Source organism: Aythya fuligula, chromosome 10 (assembly GCF_009819795.1).
Source record: "Aythya fuligula isolate bAytFul2 chromosome 10, bAytFul2.pri, whole genome shotgun sequence".
Lineage (NCBI taxonomy): Eukaryota > Metazoa > Chordata > Aves > Anseriformes > Anatidae > Aythya > Aythya fuligula.
In genome coordinates, this window is record NC_045568.1 from 8,199,188 (window position 1) to 8,215,573 (window position 16,386).

The window sequence follows — 16,386 nt, forward strand, 5'->3', positions numbered from 1 at the left end:
AATTGGGCTTGGTGACGATGGTAGCTGCCTGGGGCAGCAGTGTGCTAGGGTGTTACGGTTTGGTACCTTCTATGAATGTGTCAGAGCACAATAAAGTGAGCCTGTCTGGTGCCAGAAGGGGCATACCAGGGGCATAACAGCTCCAGTTCTTTGGGGCTCTCCCTGTCTGCAGCTCAGGACCACTCCTTTCCATCCTTCCCCTTAGTTCAGTAGGAACATCCCTTCTCTCCTGTCTGTGAGCTTAAAGGAGATACAATTCAGCTTTGCTTAAACTGCTGCAGAGCTGGGATCCTTTTCAGGGCTGTTTCATCCAGCACATCCATTTCTGGCATGTGTCTTGGCATCCACCTCCTCCTAAGAAGACGTGCACTTCTTTAGGAGCTCAAGTGAAGCAGCTAATCATGGTCCCTGGAATGCATCCTGACAGGGATGTCGCCACCACTGAGGAGCATGAGAAATGATGTTGGCAATATCTTAAGGTCGAAACACTTAACGTATGAGTTATTTATTCCCTTAAATCATGGAGTGCATGATTGCCAAGTTGTAGCACAATGTTTTTTGTTTTTTTTTTTTTTCCACACTGCTTAATGGCCTATGTTGTGGAACTAGGAGTTATCAGGTAAAAATTTTAAACATCGTATCAGCCATGGTGCTTTGTTCTTTAGTATGGTTTCTTAACAAACTGCATGTTCCTGTCTACTCCCCTGGCTTCCTTGAGCAGGAATATTTATGTCTCTAAGCTTTGCAAAATGTAGTATTTAAATCCTGAAGTGATAGTTGCTAACTGAGGTGTGATGAGAGGAAAACAATTCTTCTAAGATATGCATAAGGGCTTGTCAGTTGAAAAATGCAAGCAGGCTAAAATCTCTGATTAGTGTAATCCAGAACTCACTGCATGCAGTCTGCTCGTTTGTTGGTGATGGATCTTAGATGCATTGTCCATGTCCCCAAATTCAGGCCTTCAAAGTCTGTCCCCTGGATGATTAAGACCTGTTGTTTGGAAATACAGGAGAAAGCTAGCAACAAAAGTGATAATTGTTAAGTTCCTCTGCATCTTTTCCTCCCACCTGTTGCTTTTTTTTTCTTCTCCTGCCCCCCTTCTAGACACGGTTGTCATGCAGTTTTCTAAGCTGTTTTACCCTTTTGGCTTCCAAACATGTTTGAGTCATTTGCTAAGCATCTACATCTCTCCACTTCATTCGTGGGTTGGCTGTTGCTGACTTCTGTCTGCACACCGTGTGGTCCACAACATTTATTTCAGCTACCAGATAGCACCGAGGAAACAATCTTGAGTTCTTACAGAGCTATGTTTTTGAGTATGTTCTTTATCTCTGTTAGCTGATCTTAGTCGTATTTTGCATTACTTATGCTGTTGGCCCTCAGTGTAGTGTCTGAGCATCTCTTTCCTGGTAGATGCTTAGATGTTACTGTGGAGTGTTTGTAAACTTACAGGCAGTGTCTGGGAATGTTTGGTGTGTTCCCATAGAGCTGCACTGTGTTTTGACAGCTGGTTGATGCAGAGCTTCCAGTGCTACCACTCTCTCTGCGATTCCTCCACCAGTTACATGGCCTGCGACAGTTCTGCAGATGTGGCTGTGATTGACAGTCTCGATTTTAAAATACAGGCCCTTCCATGTAGCTGGGGTTTGTGGGGTTAGTTCAGCCCAAGTAATTTTGCTTTGTTGCAAGTTGATGTGAAAGTTGGTGTCAACAACTTTCTTCCATGCAAAATATTCTAGTTTGCATCTCCAGCCTTCATAATTAAGCACTGTGACAAGTATGTGTTTATTAGGGCTAACTAAGGAACAGAGGAGTTGAAGGGTTGCTCAAGGTCCTGGTGCATTCAAGGTTAAACTCAAGGGAAAACAGTACAGTTCTTGGGACCTTGGCTCCTTTTATGGATACTAAACCCTCCCTCCGTAGTAGCAGAAGTCACTGATTACTGCTATATAATCTAATCTCTCCATGTTCTTGTTTATTTTTGGATATGAGGTTTCAGACACTGTTGTTTGCAGGGAGTCCTACGAATGGTGAAACTTGACAGAAACGAAGGCAAGCTTGGTGTTTGTACCAGAATAAAAAATGAAGACCCTTGGCTGTAGTGTTCTTCGATGTAAGGAATTTAGATGAGGTGTTGTGAAACTTTGATCAAAATAATTCTTTGCTTGTGTGCAAGAAAAAGGAGAAAAGAATGAGTATGTTTTTAAGCCTGGTCTTGCCATCAATCTGTTCTGGATAAAGACTCTCTACAGACACCTTCTAGCCAGGTGGCTAAGTGGATAGCATAAGAAACTCTTGCAAAAATGCACGTTGCTAATGCTGGTTTTTATATCAGGAACAGAATATTGTAAAATCTTTCTAGTATAATGTATGTGCTTTTTTTTTTTTTTTTTTCCTACTTCCCTTGGGATTTCCATACTCCATCAGTCATTATATTTAGCTATGTGTACTTAATGTTATTTAGTGTGCAGGGACTGGTAGAGGAAACTTGGGTTTTTCAGGGGTGGCAGTTTTTATATAAGCAGGTTATGCTTAACACTGCATGGTATAAACTGAGGACTTGTCAATTGAGGTGCTATTAACATCTACATCAAGCTTGACATACATTTGTAGCATCCAAAGCTAGCATGTTCATGCACCCTTCAGTTTTTCCCCAAATCATCCTTTTGTTTGGTTCCAATGCCCAGCCACCCACCAAGCCCATTAAATTGCTCTGGGCTTCAGAGGACATCAGAATTTTTCTTGGGAAATGTTTGGAGTGGCAGTGGTTTCCACTAATGTTTTTAAAAAGTGATCTTCATAGATTTGCATTTAAAATCTATGAAAGAAATTGAAGAGGGTCAAGCATTTGCATTTAGCATGATACCATCTTAAAAACAGTATTATGGTAATTCTTACTATATTTTGCTGGCTGCTACAAAGTTTTAAATATGATAGGTTATCGACATACTAAGTAGCTCTTAACTTGGTAGGAATATTTTTTGCTCTTACCATGATCATAGAATCACTTTTGGTTTTCAGGCCATGTGGAACAAACTTGTTCCAGGGCCTAGAAAAGAACAGCTTTTGATAAACATGCCTGTTGATTATTCTTGCTTAATTGTATAGATATGTGTCGCAGAGATGAGTAGGCAGTCTACAGGTGCCTTGAAATGCTACTTGGAAATTCAGAGCAGTTGTTTTCAACTTACTCTTAGCTCCAAGTTTGCTGATTTTGTTTCAGATCTGAAAGAAAAAAAAAAAAAAAAAAAAAGGACTTTCGTGTCTGGAACTTTTAATGAGTACTTGTAATGGGAGATTACCTGTCCCTGCAATTCTGAGCTATACGTTTACTTAGTCAGCACTGTTGGCCCTTGGCTTATGAGTAAGTGAGGAAGCCGGGAGTTTCTGCAAGAATGACTCATATCAAGGAAGAATCCTCTTCTCATGTCTGATCATAAGAACAAATTAATTAACCTACTTACATAATGCATCTTCCCAAAATTACTGAAAGATTGTTGATTTAAATTCTTAACATAGGTTCAGTAACTCTGCCTCAAAAGTAGAGTTGCTGCTTGGAACCTGTGACTGGCCATCCTGGCGCCTTCCTTACAGTGCAACATTGATTTTTCTTACTGATTATTTTTGAAGGAAGTTGTAAAACTTCAAACTTTTATGACTTCAGATTATAATCCTTGGATATGATGTCATCTTGCTTCTAGACAAGCCTTTCTCAATCCCTTTGGGTAGCTTAACTTTCTAGTAGGTAAATGTTAGAAAACTGGAAAGGGGGCATGAAGGTCAGCACTAAGTGGATTACAAGTCTGAACCAAGTTATTTTGACTCTCTCACGCCAAGATCATAAATATATCACCGTGCTCCTCTAAGCCTGCACAAGGATCTGAAATAACCATTTCTTTGTGTAGCTGTTGTGACTTCAGTAGTTGATACTAGAGAACATTTAACTGTCTTGTAACCTTGCTACTCTACTGCAAATTACTTGGATTATCTCACTGTGTTCTGTTTAGAGAGCAGAAACTCCAGAACCTCTCGGGCCAGCTTTTAAGTTGGGTGAACTCTCTGCTTCTTGGGCAGTGCCAGAGCTATGCAGCATTGCACATCAGCACTGAATACTTGTGCCATTTGTTACGTGTTTGTGTCTGAGTCTTTCAGAGGTAGCAACCTTCAGAAATTTAAATCAAGCCTGGAATAACTATGGATTTAAACTCTTGTACCTCCTAATGTCCCCATTTGTACAGGTCTGCCAATGTTAATTGATGCTGCACTGAGCCTTTTAGTTAATGTTATGTATTTAGAGAAAGGTCAATATACAAATCCAGTTTGCAGTGTGATTAACACAGTGTATTAGCACAGGCTGATAAGAGTATGGTTAGCACCGTATTTTTAAAAGGAGCTATCAGTTTCACCTAATTTGCTCATGCTAGCTGGGTGTCTTCTGTCTATTTATCTTGAGCAACTGGGCTGGTTCCTGCCCATGGCACAGGGGTTGCAACTGGATCATATTTAAGGGTCCCTCCCAACCCAAACCATTCTGTGATTCTATCTTCCATTGTAAATTAATGCAATTGCTCAAAAAATGTGTTCAACTTATTTGCAATGATAAAAAAAGAATCTATCTTCACCATTTTTTCTATTTCTTTCTTGAGAAGTACTTGCTTTATTTTCTAAGAAACTTTTTGCCCTATAAAGAAGGGCAGAGAGAGCAGCATAGATGCAGGCTTTGGTATTCCAGAGACATCTGCATAGTCCTTATGGGTAATGTCTGAAGTCAGCAATTTGTTCTTACAGTTCCTCTACTGTAAAATGGAAAGGGTAATGAAAGCAGCTTGAATGGTCTGTATCATTTTCTTGAGATGTTTAAGTTGTTACTACGTGTAATTTTTTATACATCCATGTTACACAAGCAAATTTATACATATATAATGTAATACAACCAAAAGGGAAATATTTATATAAAACTGCCCAGCAAGTACAGGAATGTGCATTGTGCTGTATGTCCATCAGTAGCAGCTGAAACACTATTCTCAGTTTCACTTATGCATAGGTATGGAAATTCAATAATGCCTTTTGTCTGTTATACATATTATTATATGTATACATTATACATACCTGTATATGTATATACAATATACTATTATCATATAATAGTATATGATATACTATATCATATACTATTACACGTATCTGTATATGTTTGGTAGTCAAGATTATATCAAACTTGATTGTACTTATTGAATATATATTAAATACCATGATTGCTTTATGCAAATATTCTCAGAACTTCTTAAAACTGGGAAAAAAAAAGTCCTCAAACTTCAGCAGAACAAAATTTTTGCATGGGCATATAATTATGTAAATGATCCTTGTTCTTTGGGATATCTGAGTTCTGTTCAGATGGTATATATTTGTATATCCTAACCAATAACCAGTGTTTATCATTACACACCACAAATGAGCACAGGGCACTGACAGCTACAAGACAATTGTGAGGTTCCTTTTCCCTTTCACATTTCCTCAGATTAATTTTAAGTGCTCCTCCCACCCCACCCCCCAATTTTGGCATTTTCTGACAGATAAATTTTGTGGCTTTATTTTTAGGTTTATTATTTTTATTTTTAGTTTCAATTTTAGAGCAGTTAAGAGGACCCTAACCACTAGTGCTCTAATTAGAGAACTGCATCTTGCATGAGGAAATTTGTTACATGAACATAAAAATTATATTTATGAAACTAAAACTACTTTAAAAAATTTTCACAATACAAGCTAATACAGTTTTCAGCATAGCTGTGTTGCAGTTCAGAGTAAATATTTATTTTTTGAATATTCCCACAGAGGCAGAGTGGGGTTGTGTATTAGCAGCAGAGAGCTACATTTCCAGATCTCTTTCCCACAGAGTTTGTTCATTGGGCCAAAGTTGATTTTGGTTTTGTTTACTCCAAACAGAGGACTCTCAAATTATCCATGACATGGACTAACTATTCATCAGAAGTGGGTTACATCCACTTGCCTCTTCTCAGTTGTGTGGCTTGCCTCTTGGTCCTGGTTGCATAGCAAGTCTGTGGCTTCAGCAGCAATTACTAACACGGAAAAGCAATATTAGAGCAGCATTTATGTACTTAGCGTCCTGTAGTGCGAGCAAACATACAGAGCTGTGCAGAAGTGCCAGCACCCTGTGGCCAGCGGAATGCTGAGCACTGTCAGGCAGAAAGGAGCCTTTGGGGCTGAGCTGTGCTGGCGATGATGCTCGCGGTAAGCAGCGGGAGAGCTATGTGCCAGCATCCCCTGCTCGCTCCTGTGAGCCGAGTTGGCAGCTGAGACTGAAGATGTGGCCACCACCGCATGGAAGTGAAAGGTATTTCAGATATACAAAGCGCTGGGGTGATTAAGTAAGTTGTGATTAAGTAAGCTGCGGAGTAAATAGCATGAAGGAGCTGCCTGGCATTCGAGGAGGAAAGAATCGAGATGGTATGGGTAGACCTAATACACAGAGGAAAGATTTGGAGGCAGGACTGGGCAGACCGTTCAGGGTAGATCCACTCAAACAAATTACACCATGTGGAAAGCAAATTTCCCACTCTGCTGCCTGGGGACATGCTGAGAGCCTTTCCATGCTGAGAGTTAAGAAAGGGATCTTGTCTAATTGCAAGTGGGAACATTGCATTTGGAACCGCTAAGAGCATGTTGGTCTGTGTGCTTCGCTCCCCTTCTTCCTTTCTTCCCACTATGCTGTCTGTCCCTTTTTAAAATGCAATCTCACCGTGAAGACTGGGCCAAGCATTGTGTGCGTGGTGTATGCTATTGCCTTAGCGGCACTGCGGTTTGTAGCTGCTTGGTTTTCTTCTCGAGTATGTCTGTGTCAGTAGCAGCCGTACGCCATCCTTTTTAGCTTCACGATCTAACAGAAATGGCATACCCTCAATGGTATGTTCCCCAACCACAACACTATACACAAGGTGGTATCTGGTGCTAGCAGTGATTTAGCAAGAACTGTTAAAGATTGCTATCAGAATTAGCACAAAGGAGCACTTCTACAGCAGGAGAATGCGTGCAGCAAAAAGTCAGACGTACTTGAAAGGTGCAGGGAAAGTAATCAAGATTTTAACTCACTTACCCGTTTAGTGATGGAGGAAATGATAGGCTGTAATGAGCCAGGAAAGCTTGTCTGTAGGAAAATCATTACATACTCCATTGCTTCTGTGGACTAACTGGGAATTGGGAGCAGAATCATAGCACAGTTTGTGTCAGGTACTTCTTGGGGTAATCTAATGCTACCCTTACGTGTCAGTAGCCTATGTCTTTTCTTTCTGCAAGTAGGTTTTATTCAGATTGCAAAGGGTTTTTTTTTGTTTGTTTTGTTTTGTTTTCAGGGTGCTCAATAGTGCAGTGACCCAATAACGTAATAGAACATATGCTGACTTGCAGTGTTGAGGGAAGCTCTTGAGTATATGTTTTATATTTCTGTGTGTAGGCTTATCTATCTATATGTATGTATGTATAAAGTGTTTTGCTTATGGAAACCAAACATCTCATTTTTAGACAACTCTAAAAGATTAGTAGGATGAGCACTGGAGTGGAAGCTGGACAAAGTCATGACAGACCATTATGCATCTAATAATTTGGTTTGTGCTTTTCTCCAGAAGTTTGGATCTTTCCAGGAGTAGAAGTAGCATTTCTGGAAGGTGGCCAGGGGGTGTTTTTAAGAGCACTCATCCCATAGGAGAAATTCGGCTCTCTCAAAACTCGAAATAGCTGAGTATGCAGTGGTTGTCTTTTCAAAAAAGATTGTGGTTCATCTAAAGCTCCAGGGATTTTTGTTCAGTTTTTCTTCTTTGTTTACTGTGTTGTGTCCCAGACGTGTCAGTATTTAAGCGTTTTCTTCCTCAATAAGGGTACTAGAATGATGTGTTTTTATTTGTTTAGTCAGAGATAAATTAATATGGCTGATAGATGCATAACAAAGTGTTTTAATAAAAACAGCATCTGAACTGTTGTGGTGTGTGGAGTTTACCTGTTTAAACCACAGAATTCAGGCAAAGGTCAAAAATAAAAGTTTGCTCTTAACTTCTTATCTTGTGGGTTAAAAAGGAAGGAATAAAGTTGGTATTAAATAGTACATTGTCTCACCCTGAGTTTACGCTATAACTTGCACTGTAAACTCGGTTCTACTTTTAAATAACCCAAGTATCCTTAACAACCCCCTATGCTTTCATTGACCGTACTGTTAATAAGCCTTCTCCATATTTTTGTGCATATATTTTAGCTGTGGGTGCCCATTCCACTGTAGAGCTTTAAATGTTAATTTCCTCTAGAAAATGACCCAGAGAGAAGTTGAAAAGCATTTGTGATTCCATTTTCCTGCTTTTGGAAATCCTAGCTGGAGATTTGAAGTTACAGGAGGAGCGAAGACTTCTAGTTAAAAATAAATTTCAGTTACACTTACTCCTTTCCAGTTTCTCCTTATCAATCATTCATTATTTAGCATCAACCCGTACATACCCCAGTGTCACTTGGTTGTGCTTATTTTATCTCTTTGTTACAAAGATGAGAGATTCTTTTATAAGTAGCAATGCAGATATCCTTCTATGGCTTCATTGTTTATTTTCAGCTATTAAACCAAAAAGTCTTGGATAAGTGGATGTTTATTGGTTATTTATATTTCTGACATATTTTTTGGCCTTCATATTTTAAGTAATACAAAAAAAAAAAAAAAAAAAAAAAAAGGATAAAAGGATGATTTCTGCCTATGGCAAAGAGTCTTTAAGAACCAGGAAGCAGTCAGGAGGAGAAACATGGTACTCAGCAAAGCAGATTCATCCTGTCTTGCTGGCTGATGTCTGATTGAAGCAGACTAAATGTTTGTGGCCCTCAGGGAGAACATGGCTTCTCAAAAAAACAAAAACAAACAACAACCAACCCCAGCAATGCCAAATGCACTCAGGAGGGAGGATTGGAACTGTTCCTGCAACTCAATACGCAGCTAATGAGCAAAAATCTTGTCTCCTAAGTCTTGTGTCCTTTTACTTTAAAAGCCCTGGTTAAAAACCATGCATCCGTGAACTGAATATGGATTTCATCCGACAAGGTTATCTGAGCAGCAGATTTCCAGTGTGTATGAATGATGATACAGTTCTCTTGGCTAATGAATATTGTAGCTTTCCAGATACTTGGAGGGTTAGGTCATAGTGCTGGCGGTAATGCAGATTTCTGGCTTGAAGGCTTGTACTCTGCAAGAGGCACTTATTCTGCACAGGCTGCTGGTGTTTTTCAAAAGCCCAAAGTAAAACTGTTCTCTAGTTACAATGTTCAGAAGACTTTTTTTGTGTGTGGTTTTCTTTTGTTTGTTTTGTTTCTGTTGAATACACAATTTCTCTTTTTCCATTTTTCACTTCTTTTTTTTTTTTTTTTCATATAGAGGTAATAACCTGGTACATTTGAAATAAGACAAAATTCCAATTTCCTTTTTTTCTTAAGCAGGAATCAGCATACTCTCTTTATGATATTTTGCAGTTTGTGTCAAGGAAAGAGATGGGAGATGTATTTTGGGTTGTAAAAGCTTAGCTGAAGTGTTGTCATGTTTTCCATTTGATTTGAAAATGTTGTTGGCACTTTGTATTATTTGGTCTGGGAAATATAGCTTAAATTCCTGGCAATTTATAAGCGTGAAGAAAATAAGTTTTGTGTGCATAGCTATATACCAGAAAGAAAACCTAGAATGTTAAACTGAATCCTAGATGAAAACACTGAGTGGGAGTGAGGATGGTGTGCAGCTCCTCCCTTGGAGGTTTCTGATGGACCAGACCAACTAATTGATGCTCGCTGCATATTTAGTACTTTGCATAACCTGCTGGCAAGAACGGTCTTAAAGGACCTGAAATGTAATATTTTCAGCCATAATGCCTTCATTACTTGTTAGTGGTATTTTTTCTCTGTGAACACATAATTCCAAGGCTTTTCTCAGAAGTGGGACAGGAAGAAAATGAGCTCTTCAGAAATCACCGGAGTGAGCCTGCCTGAGGAAACTTAACCTTGTGCATGCAGAGCATGAGCTGATAGCTGTCTGCGTGATGGTTATGCCCGAGAAGAAAAAAAGCTCTGGTATCAAAAGCTGAATGCGGAAGAGGTGATTGCTTTATGGTTATGGTGATAGCTAAATAGATCCTGTACAAAATGCTGGATTCTCTTCAGCTACCTTCCTCCAGTTTGCTACATCTTCAGGCTGCAGGAGTAGCTCAGCTTTCCCAGCGCTTGCTGGCTGTCTCGGAAAAGTCTGAGGAAAAGTCCGAGCCTTCTTGCAGAATTGCACGCTGCCTTTGGAGAACTCGTATTCACATGATAAACTTTTGCAATTTACTTGTGCTGACTAAATGCAGGCAAAGTCCTTGAGCAGAGTTGAGGAAGTGGGAGCCAAGGGCTGGTCGGGGACATGCAGGAGGCATCCAGGAGTCTGCTTGCTGACAGAGCCAGACCTGGCAGGGAGCTGGGGCTCCAGAGCCTACTAATGAAGGGAAGGAGAGGGGTAGCCTCATCCCTTTCACCTTAATAAGGTTTTGCTATCAAATGAAGGGAATTGTGTTACTTAATTGCCAAAAAGCACCCAAACTTCAACTTACTTCCCTTGTCCAAAAAAGCTTCCTGATTAGTCTACTAAGTTATGCGTGTATAGAGGCAGCATTTGCCTCCTACCTGATACTTAGGACATGCTCCTATTTCAGAATGGGATTTGATGTTAATGAATTGTAGAGCTTCAGAAACATCTGACTAGCCAGCCACGTTGTTGCAGTCACCGCTTATCAACTGGTGTCAGCTTGTGCCATCAGAAGTAATGAACAAAGCCTTTGGGCTTCAGGTAGTGTTTCTGCTCTTGCATCTTTCTAAGGTCTGGTATTTGTGCTTTGAGTTAGTGAAGAGGATTCTTTGGCAATCTTGTTTCAGAACTGATTTTGGTAATGGTGAAAAATAGCATGCCTACAGCACATTTACTGCGTAGTCCTGTGCCTTCAATGAGGAAGGAGAACTTGGGGGTTAAAAAAAAAAAAAAAAAAAAGTATTAAACTTACTATTTCTACTATTAAAGAAAAAGCAGCTGACAGTACTTCCTCACCCCCAAGTAGTAGTTGTGGAATATCAAAAAAGCCAACTTTGGTGCTCTGAATGTTCCCTTTCCCTTTCCAAAAAAGGGCATTCAGTGTAAAAACGCTTTTTTTATCTTGCAGCATATGCTGTGTAACAGCCTGTCCTGCTGTCTGTTTCAGACTCCAAAATTACCTCAACTGGCTGATCTTCTGGTGTAGAACCCAGATTTGTCTTACTCAACACACTTGAAAAAAAAAAACACAACACTTTCAAACAGTCAACTGTTGTTATTGGGCTAATCTTATGTTCTCATATGCTCAAATAAACTGGGCTGCTTGTGTTCCAAAAAAAATAAAATAAAATCAGGTCTGCACTAGATCTTCCTTGCTTACTAACTGCACTCCCCTCAAGCTTTTCAGGAGTTTGCACTTCCAAGATTTAGAGTTGGCATGTTCAGTAAAAGGTTTCTAATGCTCATATTGTGAAAAGCTTGTCATAATAAAGATAGGGAAAGCACCAGTAATTTTTTGGGGGGGGCCTTTGGGGATTAGTGGAAGTAGATTTTTTGGGGGAAGTACCAACCACTTATAAAGTAGCCATAAATTCAGACAGTTTGGGGACTGTTGGACGTGCCAAAGAGGCACGGAAACTCTGAATTATCTGTGCTTCTGGCCAAGCAGGAGAGACCCCAGGAAGCATCTCTTGCTACGTGACTTATCTAGATGGATTTTCCCCATGCTGTTGCTACACAAATAATGAAACATTTTACTATGTCATGCTTCTAGTCCTGTCCTAACCAGCAAAAGCAGAAGTACTTGAAAGAAAATAATGGGGTGAAGAGGGAAGAAGGAAGTTGTAGCTACATTTTTTTCAAGCTACATGTATAGGATATTGTGAACCAATCTGCATGCACTACTTGAAAAACCAAACAGACTCCAACATTTATATAACTTTCACTAGAATTCAGTGTACAGGATTATCATTTTGAAATTATGAACCAGAATATATATATATATATATATATATATATATATATAAAATATATTATATATAATATATATATATTATATATAATATATTATATATATATAATATATATAATATATATATATATATTCATCAGTAAATTTAACAGCAAGTAAATTGAATTGTGTTAAATTTCTCATTAATCTGTTTCTCACTTTTCATAGTCCTCTGGTGTAATTATTTCCAAGTGTTTTATGAAGATACATTGTTTTGGAAATATTGCTGCAGAAGTTGTAGGTGGTTGGGCCACTTTAAAGATATTCTTTTCATGCTTGACTTTCCAAAGGTAACTGCATTTTGTTAAATATTTCCTAACCCATTAGGTGTATTGCTTTTTCTAATCAATTAATTTTGCTTTCATCAGTATAGTCCACTGGTTCAAATCTTAAGGTCTATTTTTATTTTGTTTGTAAAATCTTCTCCATATGATAGTTCATCAAAATAGTTGCTGTGAAGCTTCATGCATGTAATTACTACTCTTGGATTCCATAGACAAATGAAGCTGTCAAATTAATAACTGAAGTAAATAAAACTTTCCATAAGAGATAGTTGTAACCTGAGTGGCTAAACCTGAATAGCAAGTGGCTAAATCCAAATAACAGTAAGGGTGATGCTGGTGCAGGGGCCGTAGCTTTGGTTGCTTCTTCTTTTCCTGCAGGGATGCACATGCAGCATGTGAGGTCAGCCCTGTGTGTTGGAGACTGCTCTTGCTCTTCAAACCCTCTGTGGATTTTAAATTTTGAAAGCAGTACCTGGAGATAATGTTTTTTGCAGCCCCTGGCATCTGTGAGTGCTCAGTTTCATGACATACAGTGACGCAGCATTTGCTGTGAGTACCTTTCTCCGCCTTTAGCTGAATGGCAGCAGTGCAACAGCCTGCAGTCCTTAGGGAAGTCCCGCTGATAGAGTGCTGCAGTGTATCTTCTTGACAAGGCTGCTAACAGCAAATATAATAAACCTTTTTTAAACTGGCTTCCTTTTTAGACTGACTTCTTCCCACTGAACACCAGGTAGAAGCCAGGGCTTTCAACAGAACCTCCTAAAATTCTCTGTAGAATAGTTGCAAGTCTGCAACTTAAGCAATGATTACCATCTTTGTTACTTTGGTCCAGTGATACATCCTACAGCACTATTACTGTTTCTCCTCTCTTGCAGATGGGATTTTGATCAGCTCAATGAATACCTGTGAAGGGATAGGTACTGTAGCCAACTGAGCACTGGAGCCAACCTGCTTCCTATGAGTTATTCTTTAATATAAGCAAAAAGCAGCATAAGAGGGAATGATAAAAACATAAACATGCACGTTATTGCTATGCACAGATGAAGGATGCTAATCACATGTCCAGCATCTCTACTTGCAGCCTTTCCTGTGTTATCATCCTGACAGTAGCACAAGCACCTTTGTATGAAGTACACAAAGAGGAGGCAGGTTTTTCGCCATGTTTTTGAAAGTGCTGTGGGGGCAAGGAAAGTTGGGCAATAGTTCGTTGCTGTCTTTCTGGAACCTTTTGTCCATTGCCAGAATGGAGGATAAGAAACTCTTGTGGTGAAAAAAAGAAAAAAAAAAAAGAAAAAAAAAAAAAAAAAAGCTTGCTAATTGAAAATAATTCATATTTTTGCATCTTAAAAAGGAAAAAAGAATTGGTGCATATTTTCAGAGATGACCACCCATCAGTCACTGATGCTGGCTGCTGGTGTTGGTGTTCTCCAAAACATTTCTGTGTCCTCAGAAATGGTCACAGCGAGGAACTGAGCAGAAAGCAGTCGTTTTTTTTTGCCATCCAGAGCATTTCTGTGAGACAGCAGGGAAAAGACATGACTCTGCTGCTTTACATCCATTTGCAAAAAGTCAGAACTTGGTTGCTTTTCAGACTACTACAAGGAAATCAGTCTTGAATCAGAGAGGTGTTTTATCCTTTGCTTTTCTCTTGGATGTATAGACCTGTGTTGGTGATGGAGCAACCTGCTCTCTCTTTGGGCCTTTCAGTTTTCAGTCCCTTCAATGTTCTGTTCTTGGCCTCTGTCAGTGTTTCCTCCTCCACTGCTTTGATGTTACTTCCTGCTCCATGCAGAAGTCACAACTGCCTCTTTGTTTCTGGATTGTGTTAGAGGAGACTTGTCCTCACTATTTACAACAAGGAAGAGTTGTAGCAACAAAGGAACTCTGACAAGTAACGCCTTCAGCTGCAGCCTGAGTCCCCAGTTGTCATTGCGCACTGTTGGAAGGAGAGAAACTGCAGAATTTAACTTTGTCCCTTGTATCTCTGTGGAGAAGATTGTTACTGCAATATGAAGTTTGTGCTAGCAGATGTTGTGAAAATTCTCCTTGGAGTTTTTTGAGATTGAATATATCCAGAAGATTTCCTTAAAACTAAGCATTACAATCAATTCTGTGGGAAAACCAAACGTTTGTTCACCCAGCAGATGTTGGCGTTGAGAGGAAGGTGTTCCATTTTTTCAGTATCTCTCCACGCTTACTATAGTCAATGGTAACATGATTGATTTTCTTTTGATATTAAGAACAGTCAAAAGCTTCCAAAGGCTTCATGGAAGTTACTGTGGACTTTACATAATCTACTCCAGATGGTGTTGAACACAACTTTAGCTTGCAGCAGGGTGTGTTGGGGATCCTTGAGGAAAGGAATATTGTGCTGGACAGCATCAGAGAGCACATTGAGTCAGGTCAGGGTGGTCATCTCAGTGTACTGCATGCAAAACAATGCTACTAAAGCATTTCCCCTCCCCCCCCCCCCCCCCCCCCCCTTTTTTTTTTTTTTAGATAACTTTTCAACTGTTGGATATACGCAACCTGTAATTTGGAGTTGCAGTACTTTTGGAGTTTGCATCTCAGTTTTTCCACTATTTTGTTTAAATAATATCACACCCTGTAGGGAAAGCAGTTTGGCTTTAATACTTCTAGCAGCAATACAGGTCATATGAATAGACTGTAAAATCTCCATGATCTCCATGTCCTAGCTGGTGTTTTATAGCAGCTCAGTTCTTGACAGATACAGCTCTTAAAACTAGAGTCAACACTTTTTCTGTCGCTTCAGAAATAGTCAAGGAGACCTGAGAGGTGCTTGTGTCTAAGATGCAGTGAACAAAATGCACGTATTGCTCTGGATGTTTTTGCTTTTCAAATGTGACAAAAGTTTGGATGAGCACATTCTGCAGGGATTTTGAGAAACTTTGTTGAATTAAAGTGAATCTCTGTGTCTGGAGCTTTGCTGCCAAAAACAGTTTTAGTGAGGTATGTTTTTGTTTTTTTCATAGCAGTACAGCCAGTACATGTCAACTGCAGTATCTTAGCATAGACAGGGATTGGAAAACGTAACTGAGGAGTGAATCCAAGCCCTCCTTTCTCACTTAACCTCCCTGCATCACAGTACAGTGTACCACATATAATGAGATTTTACATGAGACTACTGTACATCTCTACTTTTCTGAAAAAAGCAGAATGTATAAGGACAGAGAAACTTGGCAGGAACAGGTAGTTTGTTACGTGAAACTAAGTTGTTGAGGTTTTTCTGTTAAATGGGAAGGTAATTTCTACTTTTCTTCAATGCAACTTTGAATTGAGCTCATCTTGAACATCATCAGAAATTCCTGGGGTTTGGTGTTTTGTCTTAACTCCTTTAATTGCTTGTGTTTAGTACTGCATTTCTGAGTGAGAATTTGAGATTGCACTGAAGCCAAGTACTGTGAAGCTAAAACAAATAACCATAGTCAAAACTAAAAATGCAGCTTTTGAGAAGCAGAGTGGAAAATGTGGCCTTCTAAGTAGATTTTGTATTAGGCCACCAGAAATGAGGAAGATTATGTGATTATATAAAGTCCATGTGTTTTTTTTCTACCCCTTTCTATTGTATCTGTGTATTGGCTGTTGAAGTAAATGTCAAGTGACAAGCCTTGTGTTCTGTTTCAGAACTGATGTTAGTTTGATTCAATTTGAGTGAAATCAGTGCAATTGTTAGTTTAGCTTTGTCGATGCCTTCCAATTTTTTGTTAGTTAGATTTCCAGACTTACTGGAAATTGTGGTTTCTAGCTGGGCTTTTCATTCCAACCTGAATTATCCTGCAGTCTGTGATTCTATCAAATAAAATTTCCTGTGGGAGCTGCGCACTGACCTACCCAGCTTGTTTCTACCTATGGCCTAACTGGGTCTTAAAGCTGTTTCCCCAGAAGTAAAAGATTATTAAATCTGGTTTCTTTTATATCTACATTGAGTAGTAACTTTTTGTTATCCAGTACTGGCGAGCCACATAGCTCGTCACTTGAGGGTATCT

At 39.3% G+C, this 16,386-nt stretch overlaps 1 protein-coding gene across 2 annotated transcripts in view; it reads left to right on the top strand.

Moving 5' to 3' along the window:
* The window catches only part of PRKCD (protein kinase C delta), a 65,485-nt gene that overhangs the window by 18,738 nt on the left and 30,361 nt on the right, over window positions 1–16,386 (top strand). The window contains exon 1 of one of the 2 annotated variants that reach the window (XM_032193896.1): window positions 6,292–6,352. The exons of the other annotated variant lie outside the window; for it this stretch is intronic. The gene's annotated coding sequence lies outside the window, so the exon portion shown is untranslated. Of the gene's footprint in view, window positions 1–6,291; window positions 6,353–16,386 lie in introns of those variants that run through there. 2 annotated transcript variants of the gene reach the window in all.